This window comes from Orcinus orca, chromosome 20, assembly GCF_937001465.1.
Source record: "Orcinus orca chromosome 20, mOrcOrc1.1, whole genome shotgun sequence".
Classification (NCBI taxonomy): domain Eukaryota; kingdom Metazoa; phylum Chordata; class Mammalia; order Artiodactyla; family Delphinidae; genus Orcinus; species Orcinus orca.
In genome coordinates this window covers 21,037,112-21,056,091 of record NC_064578.1, presented here as the reverse complement: position 1 = coordinate 21,056,091, position 18,980 = coordinate 21,037,112, and the positions used below count along the sequence as shown (strand labels likewise).

The 18,980-nt window shown below is 47.5% G+C and overlaps 1 protein-coding gene across 3 annotated transcripts in view; it reads right to left on the bottom strand.

Moving 5' to 3' along the window:
* CDH11 (cadherin 11) overlaps positions 1-13,629 on the bottom strand; it is a 145,068-nt gene extending 131,439 nt beyond the window's left edge. For all 3 annotated transcript variants that reach the window (XM_049702886.1, XM_049702887.1, XM_004280900.2), the window contains exon 1: positions 12,868-13,629. The gene's annotated coding sequence lies outside the window, so the exon portion shown is untranslated. The remainder of the gene's footprint in view (positions 1-12,867) is intronic.
* Positions 13,630-18,980: the final 5,351 nt, after the last annotated feature.

The window sequence follows — 18,980 nt, the reverse complement described above, 5'->3', positions numbered from 1 at the left end:
AGCTATTTATCAGAACACCAGGGTTTCACTAGGCTGGCCTGCCTAGAAGGAGGAAACCACAGGGCAGCCTATTAGGGAAAATCTGTCAGCAATTGGCTGCAAACTTGCTGACAGGTTATCTTTCTCCATTCATGGGAAATGAGACAGAAGAAAAGCACCCAATGAGAAAAGAACATGAGACATGCCTCTGTGTAAGTGAAAACCGGGTCCCTCTCTGGCTTGCAATGCGGGGCACGGCAGGAGGGGGTTCATGGCGAGAGCAGCTGAAATGATTCCGCAGGATCCATCCCTCACTTCAGAGACATATCCTCTCAGGCTGCATTAGTCTCCTGACTAATGCTCCCAAACGCACTGTGGAGGTTTGCTGAAGTTGAAGATTCTCTGTAAGGTTTGCAGGAGGAACAGTGATGAATAAAACACAAGAATCGCCAATGCATTACTTTGAAGGCGAGTGTGCCCAGTTCTAACTGCTAAATTGCAATTTTTACTCTAAGATAATAATACTAATAGTGATGCTTCGTTTACATAGTGCTTCTTAAGTTCCCTAGAATAACAATAAAAATGAAAACTACACCTTATACTACAGGTGTGTCTATATATGAAGTATACAGTGGAGTGAGAGTTCAAGAGCAAGCTCCCTTCGCTATTGGGATATCTTAGGGGAAAGTGTTGTGAATTGGAGTTGTTTGCATAAAGTACACTGGATTTTCAATTTGGATTTGGAATTTAAACACAGTTTTGCTGCTATTGTCAATGAACTATTTTATAAAACCTTTAAATATGTTGTTAAATATTTAAAACCTTTAAATATGCATGCTTTAAAAAGTTAGACAATGGAAAGATAACTATCGATGTAGCTGCCCGAACAGCCTCACCTATGTTTAGTTGGTCGTTCTTGGTCTATGATCTGGATTTGTGTCCACGGTGACCTGTCAGGGAGTGCCACACAGAAGCTGAAATGCATGGCTCCAAGACTTCTGTGCAGCTTGGTGACAGCTGGCTCAGGCCTGGGCAAGGGGTGCCGTCAGCCACAACGTCAGAACCGTTCAATGGCTTAACTCCCTGGCCCAGCAGACGGGCTAGCAAGTCTCAGAAGCTTGGAAACTCTGAGCTTCCCTGAAAGCTCCACTCTCTGGAAGGATGACGCTGATTCCTTTCAGCAGTGGGTTAGGCTGTCCTGGGATGATAAGGGACCAGCTGCCGAGGAAGCTTTCCTCTGTCTTTCCTTGCTGCCCTAATCTGCCCTAATTTAAGCACTGACAACTTCCACCTGATCTTCCAATCCTTGGGCCAACAAAGAGGCCAGCATGCTGGGAGGGTGTGGGAGCTGTCCCCTCCAGAAGCTGGGATGTGGTGAGGTCACTTGCCCATTCTTATGGGGGCATCCTTTGTGCTTGTATCAATGCCTAGAGAGCTCCTATGTATTCCATCCTGCCTTCTCCAAGATTTTGGCTCTGAATTCAGAATACTCCTTTCTATCTGGCTGCCCTTAGATTAGGAATACAATTTGGACTCTTGTCCCTGAATCTGGCCTTAGTTTTCTCTGGATAATATTTTTGGGAATTTTGCATTGGTTCCAGAGCCAGCATCCATGGGCCACTTTACCATACAATCTGCCCTGTTCTTTCCAAGAGACCATTTGCCATTCAGATGCCTAGCAGTTATGCTCTCCACCATGGCTGCCTATGGAAATCCTACTTCATCCTCTGAGCTCCTGAGCCTATCACTAGGCTTCTGCTTAGGTCCTGACATCCTGCCCAATTCTTGCTCAACCCAAACTGGACCATTCAATGTTTAATAAGGGCTTTCTCTGCTCTATCCTCACACCTTAACATCTAACTGTCTATCAACATTCTATTAAGCATTTGAGAGGAACTCAAAAGCCAGATACCCCACTCAGTATTGCAGGGGATAAGTTTTCTTACAACAGTCTTGCAAGGATATGCAGGGAAATGAAGGCTTTTGGGTTTCTTAGTTCAAAGCAACAGATACAGACTGTGGGTAACACAGTGCTTGCAGGAAGACTAGAGAAGCAGGGTCAGAAAATGGTCAGGAATGTAGGAGCCTGGGCAGTCAGAACCACAGACCAGATCCTGCCACAGAACCAGGTGGGTGAGGGCACTGTGGCTGTCCCCGCTGAACACGGGTAGCGATAGCTTGCTCCACCACCCTGGTTACCCTTGGAAATTGGATGATACAGCAGTCACTGCCACAATGACCAGAGGGAGTTCTTCATGACCAGTGATTGTGTGTGCGTGTATGTGCACGTGTGTGCACGTGCTCACGTGCACAAGCGTAAGTGTAAGATACTGAATCCAAATTTAAAGCACACTGGGAAGTTGAATCAGCATTTTAGCTTCCAGGAGAGCTAGGGAAGCAACTCTGTGGCCCTTCAAGGCTGTGGAGTAGAAGGAGGGCTTTCTTTCTAAAGAGTCTTATTGTGGGTTAGTCTCCAAACACAGGAAGGGGGTTTGGATGCTATGCAGTCAAACAAACAAACAAGCAAACAAAATGGCAATTATGCATTACAAGAAATGAGTAACATGAAGAATATTGTATTTCAGGGTGGAATCACTCAAAAGGAGTGTCTTCTGTAGTTTAACAAGATTCTGTCCCTGCTTCTATTCTGTTTTTTTTTTTAATTGTTTTGTTGTGTTTTGTTTGCAATAAGAAAGGTAGGTGTCTGAGTAAACCAACCTATTGCATGGGGCTAGGAGGGATGACAGATATTCTGGACAAGAGACTAAAGGTTTAAATTTAAAAAACATTTTGGAAGGCTGGATCAATGGACCCAGACTATAGATATGAAGTATAACAGAGATAATAATAACAGCAACCTCATTCCATGCACTCTTTAAACACTTTTTTATAGTTTAATATCAGAACCATCCTATAAGGTAGATATCATTAACCCAGCGTTACAGTTGAGGACCTTGAGAAATAGATATAGTGACTTGCACAGCTGGGAAGCGGCAAGCTTTGAAGCAAGGCAGCCTGACTCCCTAGCACTGCTGAAGGTGCCTTATCATGTCTTATGTGCACAGGGACAGGTGGGGAACTGTGACTTAACAGCAGCACATAAGGAAAAACAAATAAACAAATAAACTGTGGAGCATAAGTCCTCTGGGTGATGTGGCTGGCAATAAAAGCTAATGTAATGTAGCCTCGGGATGCAATAAAAGAAGTGTGTAGAAGGGAGTTGATAGTCTAGAGTCTAGCTGCCTCTAGATTTCTGTCTTCAGTCCTTCCCTCCGAGGAGGGCTGGAGCAAAAATGAATGGGGTGTTCATTCTAGAGATGTTAAGACCAGGGAGAAGGCATCCTGGAAGACAACTTAGATCCTGAATAACTGCAATGGGGAGGAAGAATTATATCTATTCTGCATGACATCAAAGGCTTGTACCAAAGAATGCAACCTCTGGGGAAACAGAGTTTGGCTCAACCTAAGGAAGTATTTCTAAAAGTGAAAGCTCCTAATGTCTCAGTGGTTTGCATCCAGGGGTAATGAGCTCCATATGACTAATGATGCTCCAGCCATCACCACATGGTAGCCAGGAATGGTGTAACGTGTTGGTCTGGGTGGCCTCTAGGGTCCCCTCCTACCATGCAGGAGTGCAATGCTGTTTTTCCTTCCCCAAACCATCCCTGGTCATTAAACTGCATGTGGCTTGTCCTCACCGTGGCCCTCTTTGTTTATACTTCCTTTGCAGCACGGACAGTATGAGGCCTTGAGATGTTACAGACAGACCTAGTGTGTTCTGCACCATTGATATTGTCAGCTCTCTGAGGGAAGGCCCTGTGATTTGACCACTTCACTGTGCCCAGCCCAGGCCTTTCAATAAAGTATGGGACAAAGAAATGAGTTTGAGATGGAGTTCAAACCAAACCCTGCCAGAGGGCCCTGTGAAAGCTTAGGGGTGGCAAGGTGAGGATGCCATTCCTACTCTGTTATCTCTGGAAACTTGGAATGGAGGTATTAGTGGTAGATGTCTTTCAGATAGGACAGAGCTGAAGGGTGAAGTCAAATGGTACATATTGCAAAATATTATCAAATGGCACTGCATTGGCTGACCCTGCCTTCCAAATAGTAGATTCATGCAAAGCCCCATATATAGATGTTATGATTTAACTGCCAAATGATGTTACAGGGTGAATACATACATATACATATATCTATCTATATATATATATATATACACATCTATATACGTGAACCAATGATCTGTTTAAATAAGAATCAGACCACAGGTATATAGACTCTAAAGAAAAAATAAAAAGCCTTCTGCTTTCAGATAGTGGTAAAAGATCCGGTTAAGAGCCGAGACCCCCGCTCCCCAGTTCCTGCTCCCCTCTGCTCCTAAATCACCCAGTGACCTCAAGCAAGCCATGGCTCTTCTCTGGGTCCCTGGACCCTCATCGCTAAAAGAAGATTGACTGGAATAGCTGATAGTTCAGTTAATGACTTCAAACATCTGATTCCTGAGAGTTCTACTTGGTAAAGTGGGATGTCCAGTCCTTGTTACAGGTAGTAGGAGGTCCAATCACCGTATGGTGGTTAGACTGCAATAGAGACTCTGATGTAAGATGTCACACGTTAATGGGGACATTGACAAAATGGAGTGGAAGTAGATGGGAGAGATGAGGACGCTGAGAGGTCTGTAAACTGTATCTCACCAGATTAGCTGAAGCACTGAATGGCAGAGCACACGGACCTAGGGGTTAAGTTCGGTGTCAGATGCCCGAGTTTGAATCCCAGCTTTGCCAGTTGCCAGCTGTGGAACACTGGGAATGTCTGGGTTTTTTCCTCTGTAAGGAGCTAGCAATAATTTTATCAGCTCGTAGGGTCACTGTGGATAAGTCTCATAGTATAGAATGTTCTTAGCACAGTGCCCGAAACTAGCTAAGTGCTCAATAAATACTCTTTATTGGATTTTAACTGTCATTGGATGCCATTTTCAAATATTTGTAGGGCTGTCAGAGAAGGAAAAAGTGATGGCGAGCAGGGGCAAAGTGACTGTTGGGAGAAAGTTACAGCAGAGGGGTATTTTAGCTCCTCATATGAGGGGGTATTCTAATGAGCAGAGGTAATGAATCACCTCTCATGTCATGGGTTTCCAGAGAGGTCGCTAGCGTGCTGTCCTCAGGACACTTAAGCAGCCGCAGGGTGAGTGGCAAGCAGAAAACCTGCTGAGAGGGAGAGTTAGACCATAAGATCTCAGAGGCTCCTTTTATGGTCAAGATTTGGGATCCTGTAGGGGCACAGGGTCAAGCCGTCAGCTCAGCTCTCTGTCCAGCTGCTCTTCTCCAGGAAGCTGAGGAGGTCCAGGGTTGCCACACACGTCACACAGAGCAGAAAACTGCTGGGCATGTGGAGTCAGACAGGCTCAGACACCCAGCTTTCCTTCCTTCAGCCTGGTGAGCTTGGACAAGTGTCTGGAATCCTCCTGGGGGTCATTTTCCCCGCTTGTAAAATGGAGCTGACAGTACCCTCCTCATGGGGTGACGGCATAGAATTAAGCAGGTAGTGGGTGCAGCACCTTTCACAGAGTAGCGTCTCATAAAGTTGGCTCTCTCCCCTGCCCTTTTCCCAGCAAACACAGGTAGAGCCTTCCTTCCATTGCACCCTGCACTCAGGAGCGAATGCACAGGGCCTGGGGTAGGAACAGATGACACAAGGAGGCCACAGATGGGACACAGCAGGACAATCTGGAAGAACCAGGAGCCTTGGAAAGCCCAGCCTGACTGTGATACTGGGTGTGAAAACAGAGCACCATCAACAGCTGCGTGGGGGTGACGGTTCCTGCTATTTTTAACGTGATGCCAAATCCCTGGGCTTCTGCTCGGGCCCGAGGAAGACGGCAGACAGGGCAAGAGCTTCTTCAAGCTGCAGTCTTTCCACAAGTCAGACCGTCACTGCTCACCCTCCTGAAAACCCCAAACTACATTTACCTGAAAAACAAACAGGCATATTCTGGAAATGGCGACAATTTATCAAGAGACTAATTATCATTTAAGCTAGTCTGGAATAGTAATGCGTCCCTTTTAAAGGGAAGCAGCCCTTGTGAGGAATATCTCAACATCACATGCTTAGCAAGCTTTCCCAGTAAGTTATTACTTCAGGGCAGCTTTTCCACAGCAACCCATATGTAAAAACAAGCGGGGAGAAAATGCAAAGGTAGGAAGGAGGCAGGCACTTTTCAAAAGCGATACTTATCTCTAAAATCTCAACTGCCTCTTGAACATTTTAAATGGAAGAGGGATGGGTCACTTAAACTTATGAAATGATTTTTTTAAAAAGGCAGGTACTAATAAACAATTCACAACTAATTCGGAGAGGCCTCAAGCCAAAGGGAAAGTTTAGTGAAGGACTTTGGCCTAAAAATTGTGAGGAAGAACTTCTACCTGCCACCATTAATCTATAAAAGTGAAGCTCAGGTCTCCTTCTGAGAGGACAACAAGGCCTGAGCAGTCACTGCGTGCTTGTTGTGAACCAGGCATTGCACCCAATCCTTATGTTACCTTACAACGGTCCTAGGACGTGGGGCTCCATTTTCACAGGTGAGGTAGCTGAGTCTTACAGAAGTAAGGTAGCTCATTTTTGGTTAGTACTTTGTAAGCAGTGGAGCTGGAATTGAGAAGAATCAAACTGCTGGGCAGGGTTGGAACTAGGGTGTCAGGTGGAGCTCTGTCCTTGGGCACAGAATACAAGGGGATGCCAAAAAACTCAGTAATCAAGATAAATAATATTTTAAGGAAATATTTAAAAAATCAAGATCACTAGAAAAAATCCACAATGAGCAAAATATCAACATTTTCAATAAAGACAGGATTGGGACTTCCCTGGCGGTCCAGTGGTTAAGACTCCACGCTTCCACTGCAGGGGGTGCGGGTTTGATCCCTGGTCGGGGAACTAAGATCCTGCATGCTGTGTGGTGTGGCCAATAAATAAATAAATACAGACAGGATCTAACTCTGCACTTGTACGTCTTAGCCTCACTCTCCTCACCCTGATCTTGGCCCTGCCGCTTGGCAATACTGCCTCTAAGTCTGAATAGGTGGTCCAGGCCTGGGGGATGATGGTAACAGGCCGGAGTGTTCAGGATGTGATCAGCAGTAACACATAACGCAGAGATCATGGTGGGGGTGAATGTACCATAATCAGAGGTTATGTCTATCCCTGCCTTCATCCATGCTTGTTCTTACTGAGAATAAAACAGCATCCATGGCAGGGATGCTGCTCTAAATTCTCAGTTTGATCTCACTGGTGGAGCCTAACAATGGCTGAAAAGAGATCTCTGTGTGTCTTAAACTAAATTCAGGTAGGGGCCTCCACTGCTATGGTTGCTATGTTAGGTGATCATCATGGTGGCCATTTTCTTCAAGAAAAGGGAACGTGGAGAAGTAATCTTAATTTGCGAAATCATGCCAGTGCAGAGGACCGTGTCAGGAGGATTTCCAGAAAATAAGGAGGTTCATGGAGTAAATGAAGGTTTTTCTTCAACTGGAATAACCAGAAAACTTCGAGAAAAAGGCAGTGCTTATTCACAACATCCTTTGATGAGTACTCAGTGCCAGGCGGCAATAGAATAAAGCTCTGGCCACTGTTTACTGTGGCCTGTAAGGCTGTGTATGCCAGCTTTCTGGATTCAGCACCTCACATGGTCTAAATGAGTAGAAAGAGAGAGGAAAGGGGAGAGAGACACCAGTCCTTGGCCTGCCATGAGAAACAGCATCATTAGTCTCTCCCACACTCTTTTTTTTCCCCCTCCTCTTTCTTCCTTTCCTCTCTTCTTCTCTCTCAGACTCCCATCTCATTTAACATCCTGTGTACTAGGTTCTCTGCCTGAGCAGAAACCCTGACCACAGAGACTCGAGAACAATGCTTTATCTCTATAAGCATCTTGGAACTCTGTGACTGTCTGACGGCTAATTAAACCAAATAACAGTGAAATTTTCCCTCCAGTTCTAATGAGCGTGCATTATTCACAAGCACTTACAATTTAAAAGTGGCTTCGTTTTAAAAGTTAAATAAACTGTCCTGAGGTAAGTGAGCTTCGGTTTACAAAACACTTTGTCTTACTTTCCACTGAGTTACTTAATGCTCCCTCCCATAATCCATTTGCATTGATCCCTCCTTCATCAACTGCCCATGCATTCCAACACACTGAGAGCTGCAAAGAACTCCACTGCTGATTCACCAGGGAGGCAACTGGACTCAGTTTTAAAAAAAAGATACAAATAAGAATCTACTTAAGACAGTACTTATTTTTTTAAAGAGAGCTTTCCTCTTAATTATAATATAGCATTAGTTTTTTGTTTCATTCTTCTGAATTTCCTAATGACACTACCAAACAGTAACAAATATAAATTTGTGCAGCCTGGAATACGCAATTTAATCATAAGCAGTAATTTCCATATCACTGAGGAGGAAAAAAAAGTCAAATGATTAAACTCCAGGGCATGAGGACCAATCTTGAATTAAATTTTACACTCTGCTAAAGTTAGGTTTTGTACAGCAATATCAAGAATGGTTTAAAGGTAGTGTAAAACATTTACTGTTTTATTAAAACTCCAGGCCCCAAAGTGTTTACCAAAGATCAAAGTGCTATTCTTTTTTGCAAATTAAAAATGTCTTGCAGACGTCTTCAAAAACCTCTTGAAAGAACAGGCAATGATATCACAGCAATCTCACTAATATTTTTCTTCTTTATTCATTCTCTTCCCCTCAGAGTCTGAAATGATGCTTTTTTGCAGGGAAGAAAAAAAAAAAAAAAGAGGCAGAAAATCCTCCCAGATCACTGACTCAGTGAGAACTGACCTTGTTTCTCATACAGCCCAGCCCCCATCCATCTCCTGCTCAGACATCTCAAGATTCAGATATTGCAACTTTCTAGTAAACTCCAAGGTGGGAAGAGAGTGAAGGTAAGGGGATCCACCGACTAGAAAGATGTTAATCCTGACAAACTGCTCAAGCGGTAGCCTGAACCACAGCTAGATTGAATTCGGTCTCTCCTGAGAGGTCCAGACAAGGCTGCTGGTAACAAAACCGCTTTTCATGGTGCCCTCAAAAGAAGATGGGCCTCACGCACAAAGTTGGAGAAGGGTGCCATTGCCCTCTAGTGGCCAAAAGTGCAATCTTCCGCGAAGGAGCCCATTTCCAGAGATGCACAAGGCTCTCAATGTCAGTGTAAAATTATAGCAGAAAGATGTTTAATTATCCTCCTCGAGTGTCTTCTTTAGTCCTTCTTTGCCCATAGAGGAGGCTGTGGATGGCTATCATAGTAATCCTGATGGAAAAGCTCATTCCCACTGGTGCACCAGAATTTGTCCAACTTTCTCCAGCTTTATTTATTTTTTTTTTACCAGACCTGTTGATGTTTTTCCCCTAGTTCCTTAAATAACACACACGCACATATCTATAAATAGAGAGACAGAGAGAGACCAAAGATATTTACATATTTCAGAGGTAATAACTTTGGACTGGAAAGGCTGACAACTACGATGTTTTGGTAAATCTAGAACAGGGGTTCTTGACAAATCAGGTAACTTTTTATGGAACAAGGACCAATTGCATAAGAGGGAAAAACATCCCAAACACATTTCAATCCCTTAAACCACTGGCTGGTGAATTTACACAATGCTGAGATTTTCTAGGGAAAATAAAAACTTTGGAATTTATAGTTATTCTGCAAATTTGACACTTCAAGAAAAAAAGATTTGCTACCTACTTTCAAACTCTATAGACCACTGTCTTATCATTACTATTTAATGATAAGGTATTCTTATGATCAAAGTGAAAAACATCAATATTGAAAATAAACTTAAACGAAATGATCATATTTCTGGAACATCTGCCTACATAAATGTGTAGAAAATGAAGGCAGACTAAAATCAGATTTGCAGATATTTAGATGGTTCTGAAAATAGCTTTGAATATCACAGATCAAAGTTTACATGAACTGTCAACTTCATAAGTCACAGACATTCACAGGCAAGGTTCTGGGACACACTATGCTTATGGGACTGTAGCTCTGGCATTGTAAATCAAGCCTTGAGGTCAAAGTCATGGCGTTTCCCATATGAGGGTCCCCAAACCAGAATCTTTACAAAGCAGCCATGTAATTCTATTCAAAGTGGAAGAAAAACCATGAATTATGAAGACAAGTGCATTAAAGGACCATGAAATTGATCTGTATTCCCCCAAATCACAGCATGGCTCTCCAACCCTGCCCCTCCTCTTCACACGAATAAACAAACAAACATACACAACCACAGCCAACACTGCAAAGAGGAAACATGAGTTCTGGGTCGTAAAAAAACAGATGTAACTTTTTAAAAAATTCTCAAATTAACAAAATATTGCATCTTAATTGAAAACAGAATTTAGGTTTCTAGTAATTTTACTGTCTGGTGTTTCGATAAGAATGCTGAACATAATGAAAGTTCTGAAGTGCTATCAAGATGGTCCAGTGCTTCAATTAGAGCTATTTCAAAAGCCTATTTTTCTAGTAAGCAATAAGCTCAGTTTGAGTAAATCTACGTGTCTGGGCCTCAACAGATTATCCTATCTCAGTCCGTTCAGTGCGGCTCTTCATTTTCCCTCCCCCAGGGGTGGGGAGGGTTATTTATTTATTTCTTTTCTGATAATGTAATAAAATGACCAGCTTATACAGACTCTGAAATAACAAGGAAAATAATGGTAATAATAATTACTACTAATAAAGTGCAGCTGCAAGACATTTTAAATGTATTAATTTGCAGTGTTTCAGAAGCAAGATGTAAAGATAATTCTCACTCAAGGAAAGTTTCCTGGCCTCTCAGATGCCTTTTCCTGGTCTGTACTTGAAAACTACTCACATTCCTTTGTACTAGGCAGGATTTCAGTCTTGCACAGAGGTTTGAATTCCAAGGCCCACTGGCCAACTCTAAAACTTTGAATTAGAGCTCATGACTAAGGAACTTTAGTGACCAGGAGCTTCAGGGTCCCTCTGGCATTGGCACCAACCCTCTGTCTCTTTGTTTTGCAACTTTTATTCCTTTCTTCTACTGGAAGAAGACCAGGCTCCCTGCAGCTGGGGTTGGGCAGTGATTACTTCTGGGTTCTGATGGCTGCATCTCTGTATTTGTAGGGAAAATAATTCCAGGATTAATGAAATGAAGGTCAGCCTCTTCTCTTCTCTCTCATGGTATTAGGCTCTAGCTCTCAGAGCCCAGCGTGGCAAATGTGCTCATGCGATGCTGGCAGATCCTCGCTCCTGAGAACACTTCTACACCTCGGTCCCCGGGAAATCCAGACACCCCGCAAAACCATCGATGTTTGCTGTAAGCCTAAGTGATAAATCGATCCATCCTCTCACCAGATTAATTATCGTGGCTTCCCTGTGATTAAATCGAAAACTTACTCTGCCTCGTATGAAACTGATAGGAATGATAGGAAGAGGAAAACCAGGAAAGATTGCAGAGCCATCCGAAAACGATTTCTTTAGAGGGAAACGGGAGGGAAGACTTTATAGGCAGATGTATACCTACATGCAGCAGGATTTTAGAAACAACCTTCCACCCCACCCCTTAGGGACGACCCGTCGTCATGCAGGGATGGCATTATTAAATAATTAAAAGATGCAATTTCTTAATAGCAGTGCTTTGGCCCGTGAAATTCCTGCTGCATTATCAGCAAAAGCAACAGGGCTTTCTTTTTCTAGCATTTCGAAACCTTTCACCCGGGAAAAGGAGGCGTGTGGACACGACCGCCCCCGAGCCCCCCCTCCGCCCAGAAAGCAAGGAGCAAGGCCTTGGCAAGAAAGGGATGAAGAAGAGCGACCCGGGGGCCTCCCTGACCCCAATTTCTCTGGGGACTCTCTTTTCTTCACAGCACCAGGCAGGCCTCCTACAGCTGTACCCGGGTGTAGGGGGAGAGGGGTGCTCTCCTCGCCGCACCCCACGTTCTGCGGGGTTCTCCAAGCTCCTCACCCCCGGCTCCCGTTCCGGGGCAAACATGAGGGAGGGAGGCCGTGCGTGCGGAGCTGGAGAGGCTCGGCGCGTTCCGGGAGGAGGCGCAGGCTGCGGGGAAGGCTCGCTTCGCAAAGTTAACGTTGACCCCGGCAAGCTCCGCCAAGCCCCAGCCAGAGCCGAGCCCGAGTCTGAGCCGCTTACGGGTCACCCCTTGAGCTGGCGGGTGCTGACAAACGGCCCCCCGAGCCCCCGAAGAGACTCCGGCTTGAGGGCTGGCGCGCGCATCGCAGTCGGCAGCCCCAGCCGCAGTCAGTGGACCCAAACCCATGCTATAAAAGTGCCGGGGGAATCGCCGACCCGAGCTGGGTTCCTTCGGTTTTCCGGCGCTTCCCCGGCGGTCTCGATGGAGGAATTGAGTCCCCGGGAGCACTCGGCGGGGATGGGGAGGAAGGGGTAAGGATCCTGCAGAGCGCGGTCATGTCGTCGCTTTTGCAGAGAGTCGCAGCGCGGGCGGGCGGGCACCGCGCTGGGGGCGACTTTCCCCGGAGACCTGACCGGGGGCAGTCGGCGTGTCCGGAGCGCAGCTCTGCAGCCTCTAGTTCCAGCCGGGTGCAAAGCCCCTGTCTCGCGGCCTCGGCGCAGACCCCATAAAAGGCCGGAGCTGGGGGAGAGGCTGGAGCGCACATCTGGCGCCTCTGCCCCCTAAGCTGCCCGCGCCCACAGCTGGCTCCCTTCTTCCTTTTCGATTTTTAAACAAATCTCTTACCTCCGCCCTCTCCCCGGTTCTGCTTTGCATTAGTGAAACCGTCTCGAGTCAGTTCTCCCCCGTCCCCAAACATTCTCATCCAGAGACACCCCCACCCCACCCGAAGAAGCCCCATCCAGGCGAGAGGAAGGCACTGGCGGCGCGCCTCACCTGGGGCCCTGGAGGGTGGGCACAAGGTGCGGGCCGTCGGTATCTGGCGCAGGGCGAGCGCAGCGGTGTCAGCCCCGGCCCTAGTCCGGGTCCCATTCACAAGTCGGCGGCGGCTGCGAGCGGCCCCCGCGGCATCTGCTCGCGACGCTCCCCTCGTCTGGCGGCGGCCGCGGAATGAGCCGCCGAGCGCGCTGGTGGCAGGAATGAGAAACCGGGGGGAGGTGGCGGGCGGGGTGGGGGGGCGGAGGAGGAGGGAGGCCGCCGCTGGGAGGGAAGGAAAGGGCGGGGGGTGGAGAAGAGCGGAGGCCGCTAGTCGCGGCGAGCTGGGCCTCGCAGAGGCTGCGGGGGCCGGCCCGTCCGCGTCCCTCCCCCCCAGGGGCCCCCGGGATGTCAGCCCCCGGGATTCGTGGCCGCCCCCCTTCCCGCCTTGGGTCGCCGCACTCCGGCTCCCCTGGGGCTCAGACGGAGTCCGGAGCGACTGAAGTTGGGCTCCAGGGACGCACAGCCAATCAGGGAGGGCGGCACAGGGATACTGGGGAGGGCTCCGGGGCCCCTCTTTCCTCCTTCGCCCAAATCCGCTCCAGCTGGTCAGGCTGGGCCCTTGGCCCAGGAGGCCTGGGTGGTGGGTAGGGGAAAAGCGTCGGCCAAATGGGGGAGGCAATCCGGCATCGTGCTTCCTCACCCCATCGCCCCACGTTCCAAAGATCCCTCCACGTCGGTGGCTTCTGCCCTACTCCCTCTCCCCATGCCTAGCAAACTCTGCTTGGGGCGCGGGTGGTGAAACCTGGGGGAGGGAGACTTTGGACTTGGGAAGAACCACGTCTCTGTTCTCTCCCAGTTCTCCCTCCCCCCCCCCATCCCCAAAGCCTAGTGTGGGGAAGGCGGGTGCCGGGATCGCTTAGCCAGGGTCGGCCCGGCCCCCGCGCCAGGCAGGTACAGTGGCCCCCGCCTGCACACAGCGTCACTTGTTGCCTCAGGCCCCTTCGCCGCACGCCCGCCCCGGCTCGGTGGAGAGTGCAGTTCTGCGGGAGACTGGGCCTGAGGGCGCAGTGCCTGCATCCTCCCTGGGTGGCCCCCGTAGCCCTCCAGGAGGACTCGTTGGAGGAGGGGGCCCCGGGCCTGCTTCCTGCCCTCGCGAGTCGCCGGGAGAAAAGGCTGGCGGGGCCTCGGCTTCGGAATCACGCCAGGGACTGGGCGGGGCGCTCGTGCTTCGGGAGCGGTGCTGGGACCCGCACACGCCGCCGTCCCTAGGGTGGAGGCGGACGTCTGTGACCTGGTGGGAACCCCTGGCCGGAACAAGTTCCTTTGGTGGGAGGCGGCGGACAAAGCAGAGACGGAGGGAAGATGAAGCAGCAAACGGATAATGGGGAAAAGGAATCCCAGGAGGGACGGGGATGAGGACGGAAAAGGAGTGATGGGCCCGCGAAGAAGGGGAAGGAGGAAGCGGAGGGAAAGCCGGGCGGGAGGGGCGGAGAGGAGTCGAGGAATTAACACTAATGAGGTCGAAGAATGAAGAGAAAGCCTCGGAGGGTGCGCGAAGGGGGAAGGGACTGTAGTAGTGGGAGGTGAGTGGGGGCGGCCAAAGCCGGCTCTCGGGCTCCTAGCCCCGTTCGCCGGAGTCCCAGCAGCCCGCAGAACCCTCACGTTTGCACGCGGCAAGGGACTGCGCTGGGCTGCGCGCGGGGGCGACGGGCGGGGCGGGGCCATCCGGCTACCACGCCCCCGCCTCTCCGTGCGCCCGCCGGCTTCTCGGCGACTCCGGGATCCCTGAGGCGTCGGCCGCCGCCCCAGCCGGCGTCCTGAGCCAAGCTGCCGCGTCCTTCGCCCTCCGTGTGGCCGTGGCCTTTAAACTGCCGTTTCCTCGGCTGGGGGCGGGGGCGCTGAGTTTCCCGCTGGGAGGTAAAGTGGGCCCCCTTTACCTCCCAAATGCCGCAAGGAGACAGGCCTCTGGGCGCTAGATACCCCCCCACCCTCGCCCTACACGTGCCGGTGCGAGGCCCTCGCGAGGCCGAGGAGGCGGAGCGCTTTCCCCGAGAGCGCAGTGAGTGGGACGCGGTGCCTGTCTCTTCTCCCTCCACAGGTTGGTCCCTTCCACACTCTGCCTACTTCCTTTATCATCCTCTCTGGTCCTGTCTTTTCATCTGCCACTTCTGTCTGCTCTAAGCCCTAAAACTTTGTATGGGCTTAGTATGTCCTACGCCACCGCCCAGGTCCCCGCACTCTAAAGGGGCAGAACATGGTGATGGGGTGCTCTGACCTCAACGCTTCCACTTATAAATGAAGTTACAGAGGAGAGGAGGGAACAGGGCCCCACTCTCCCTCAGAGATACTCGGAGTTTGCCCTTGTCTACTAATGCTTGTCTGAATTTTCTCATGCTTTCCACGTAAGTGAAAGTGGAAACAGGAAGGGAACGGGAAGTCCTCATCAGTCTAATTGCAGGTATACAGTGATGTCGGGGATTGGTGATAGTTAGGACAGCGCTTGATCCGTGAGAAAAGTTTCATTAATTCCATTTTGGAGACAGGACCAAGGATGAGCCTTGTCACATTTGACCTGACATTATCCGGAATGTGTTCTTTGCTTTTTGGTTAAGAATTCGTTAAGTGACAGCAGTTGTTTGTTGGTGGTGGTCGGTTATTTTTAGACCACCCCTTCCGTGAATGATAGCATCAGCGGATTTTCAAAAGTATGTTAAAAATTGCTTGGTAGGGCTTCCCTGGTGGCGCGGTGGTTGAGAGTCCGCCTGTCGGTACAGGGGACATGGGTTCGTGCCCCGGTCCGGGAAGATCCCACATGCCGCGGAGCGACTGGGCCCGTGAGCCATGGCCGCTGAGCCTGCGCGTCCGGAGCCTGTGCTCCGTGGCGGGAGAGGCCACAACAGTGAGAGGCCCGCGTACCGCAAAAAAAAAAAAAAAAAAAATGCTTGGTAGATTTCTACTGACATTGCACACCTGAATCAGATGGAACCCAGTGTATAGTAGCAGTCAATATTCCTTTGCACAACCCAGCAGTTTTATTCCTGGGAGTCTACTTAAGACAGCTGGAAATTTATGTCCACACAGGCACATGTGCCTGAATGTGCATAGCAGCGTTAGTCATTATAGCCCCAAACTGGAAACAGTTAACATGTGCATCAACGGGTGAGTGGATAAACAAATGTGGTATATCCATATAATGGAATAGTCTTCAGCATTAAAAAGAAAAGAAATACTGATGCATGTTACAGTATGAATGACCCTTAAAACATGCTAAAAGCCAGATGCAGAAAACAGATATTTTCTGATTCCATTTATATAAAATATTCAAAAAAGGCAAATTTATAGAGACAGGAAACAGATCAGTGGTTGTCTTGGTATGAATAGGAATTAACAGCAAATGGGCCTGAAGGCACTGTTGGGAGATGAAAATGTTCTAAAATTGGATAATGATGATGGTTGCACAAATCTATACATTTATTAAAATTCATTGAATTATAACCAAAAAGAAAGGCAAAAATTTCTTTTACACCTTTATTCCCAGAGTATCTATGACCTACAGCTGAGCTCCACGGGAAACACTTTTTGCAAGGCAGTTTTATAGAGAGATAAATGTTTAAACAAAGAAAGAAGAGTTCTAGTTCTTATGGAAAGATAACCATACTTCTATTCAGCAAGTTCTATTTTGGCGATTGCTTTGGAGAGTCTTATAAGTGTTAAAGCAAGTTAATTCCCCCCTTTCACTCTTCTAAGTGATTAATTCCTGGGAACTAGAGTTAGGCATTCCAGTTCGTGACATTTTAAACACACCTACACATAGACACAGTACAAAGTGCACATTTCCGAGGGGATTTCTGTATGACTATGTTAGGATCTGTCTTAGAAATCCATATCAAGCACTTGGGTGGAGTATTGTGTGATTACAGTTTGGATTAAAAAAGGAAAAGAGAAAAAAAAAAAAAGAACCCACTGACAGTTTAAATTAAAAGATTCAGTTCATCCAGCAGCCAAAAGTTTGGGTGTTTATCTTAACTTGCCTCACCTTTCCTTCACCTTGTTCTTCAAGGGAGGAAGCCAGGGTTCAGGGTTGCTCTGGAGGCAGGATTGAACGGTCCCTTCTGCTTCCTGACTCTTTCAGTTCAGACAGAGATGAGGCTCAAATGGGCCTTTTCTTGTCTTTGTCCTTGTCAGCAAGAGGCTGGTAATTTCCTGTTGGTTCCTTCATCAAAGTTACCAGGCTCTCGTCCCTTTGATGCCTCTGTCCTCAGACTCTGAAGATAGCCAGGCCCTGCTGAGTCAGTTCCTTGTTTTCACTTAGAAGCCCCAGGCTACCCCAGGCCTTCTCAAAGTTTCCTGCTCTAGAGGCATCCTTTGGTAAATGGTATAAAAAGTGAGGCAGGATCCAAATAGGGAGATGGTTTTATCACATTGCAGTAGGCCCGCATCATGCCTTCCCCAGGCAGGGGGAGAACACTGAGAAAGATTGAACAGGTATGCCTGTTCTGAACCGGGCTCTTCAGATAGAGATTCCCACAGCTGAGGCCACAGATAAGTGAGGAGACCACAGGCCTTTGATCTGAGTCTGATTCCTGGTTCTGCTGCTTACTAGCAAAGACTTTAATCTCTGTGAGATTCAGTTTCCAATTCTGTAAAATGGGGCTTGTTATCTGTGCCTAGATTGTTGCAGGGATTAAATGTGCCCACGTACCTAGAGCAGTAAGCACTGTGCTTAAAGCAGAGGCTCAATAAATGAAAGTTATTAATTACTGTTGTTAATTGTGAGGTCTGATTATTGTCACACCTTAAATCACCTGAGCAAGAAAGGAGTCATGTTACAGTATGAATTATAATAATGATGGAGATTAATCTTATTATAAATGATATCAGTAATAAAACTTCTGGTCAAGAATATTTTAGCAGTTCAAAATTTACTGACACTGTAAGGCCTGTCATGGGTCATATAGAATTAGATGTGCCAGCCTTGGGGGCAGGGGCCCTGGGTTTCATGTCCTAGATCTGCAAATTCACTGAATCACCTTGGGGAAGTAATTTTCTTTCTGTGAGCCTCAGTTCCCGTGGCTGTAAATGAGAGCTTACTCAACATAAGTTCTGAGGAGGATACTTCCAGAGCTGAAATTCTGGAGTTTTTTAAGTCAGACTCTGTTAAATTGAAAACATCTCTTAGGTGCATTTCCTCTTTCCACCACTAGGAGCAGTCAGGCAATCATCTCAGGCTAAGACCTGACTCCAAGGATCCCCTCTCTCTCAAACATAACCCACTTTAACTCTTATCCGTAGTGTTTCTTTGTCTATCCCTCTCACCTAGACTATAAGTTCCCCAAGGGCAGGGATGATACCTTTTTTGGTTTTTGTCTGTATCTCCAGCATTAGAAGTCCAATCAATATATTTGATTAACTGATAATGTTAATTAAGAAATATTTTTATTAAGTTAAGGCCAGTATGTCAGTCAGCTATCACCACAGTAATACTAGGGTATGAATAACCGCAGTACTCAGTGACTTAAAATAACAGTTATTTACTCTCATACATCTGTGGGTTGGCTGGGGCTGGGCTGGGGTAACTCCACTCAGCTTCCTGTATTTCTCATCCTCCTCCTTAGGGCTAGCTTGGGCATATTCTCATGGTGATGGCCACTGCACAAGATGCCAAGCAGAAATATGCGCGGTGTCTTGAGGTGTAGGCTGAGAACTGGAAACTATCTTTTCGATCTCATTTTGTTGGCCAGAGCACACCATATGGCCAGATTGAAAGTTAAGGGGTGGAGAAATATAATCTGCTTTCTTAGTGGAAGAAGCTTCAGAAGTTGCATGGCAAAGAGTCTGAATACAGAGAAGTGTAAAGAGTTGGGGCCATTAATGCACTCTCCCACAAGCAGAAACTGATTTCCATCATGCCACCATTCTGGGTCATCTTGGGTTGTCAGGTCCCATGGGTTATATCCTATAATCATGAATACAATATTCTAGAACATTAGAGGAGACAAGATCAGAAGGCGATTTCAGTGTCTTACCAAACTCTAACCATGTCCTTCCTTTACTTTGAAGTTCCAGTTGTAAAGGAAGAAAGCAAGCAGAAATAATAATGTAATAATATTAATCACCAACTTATATATAAA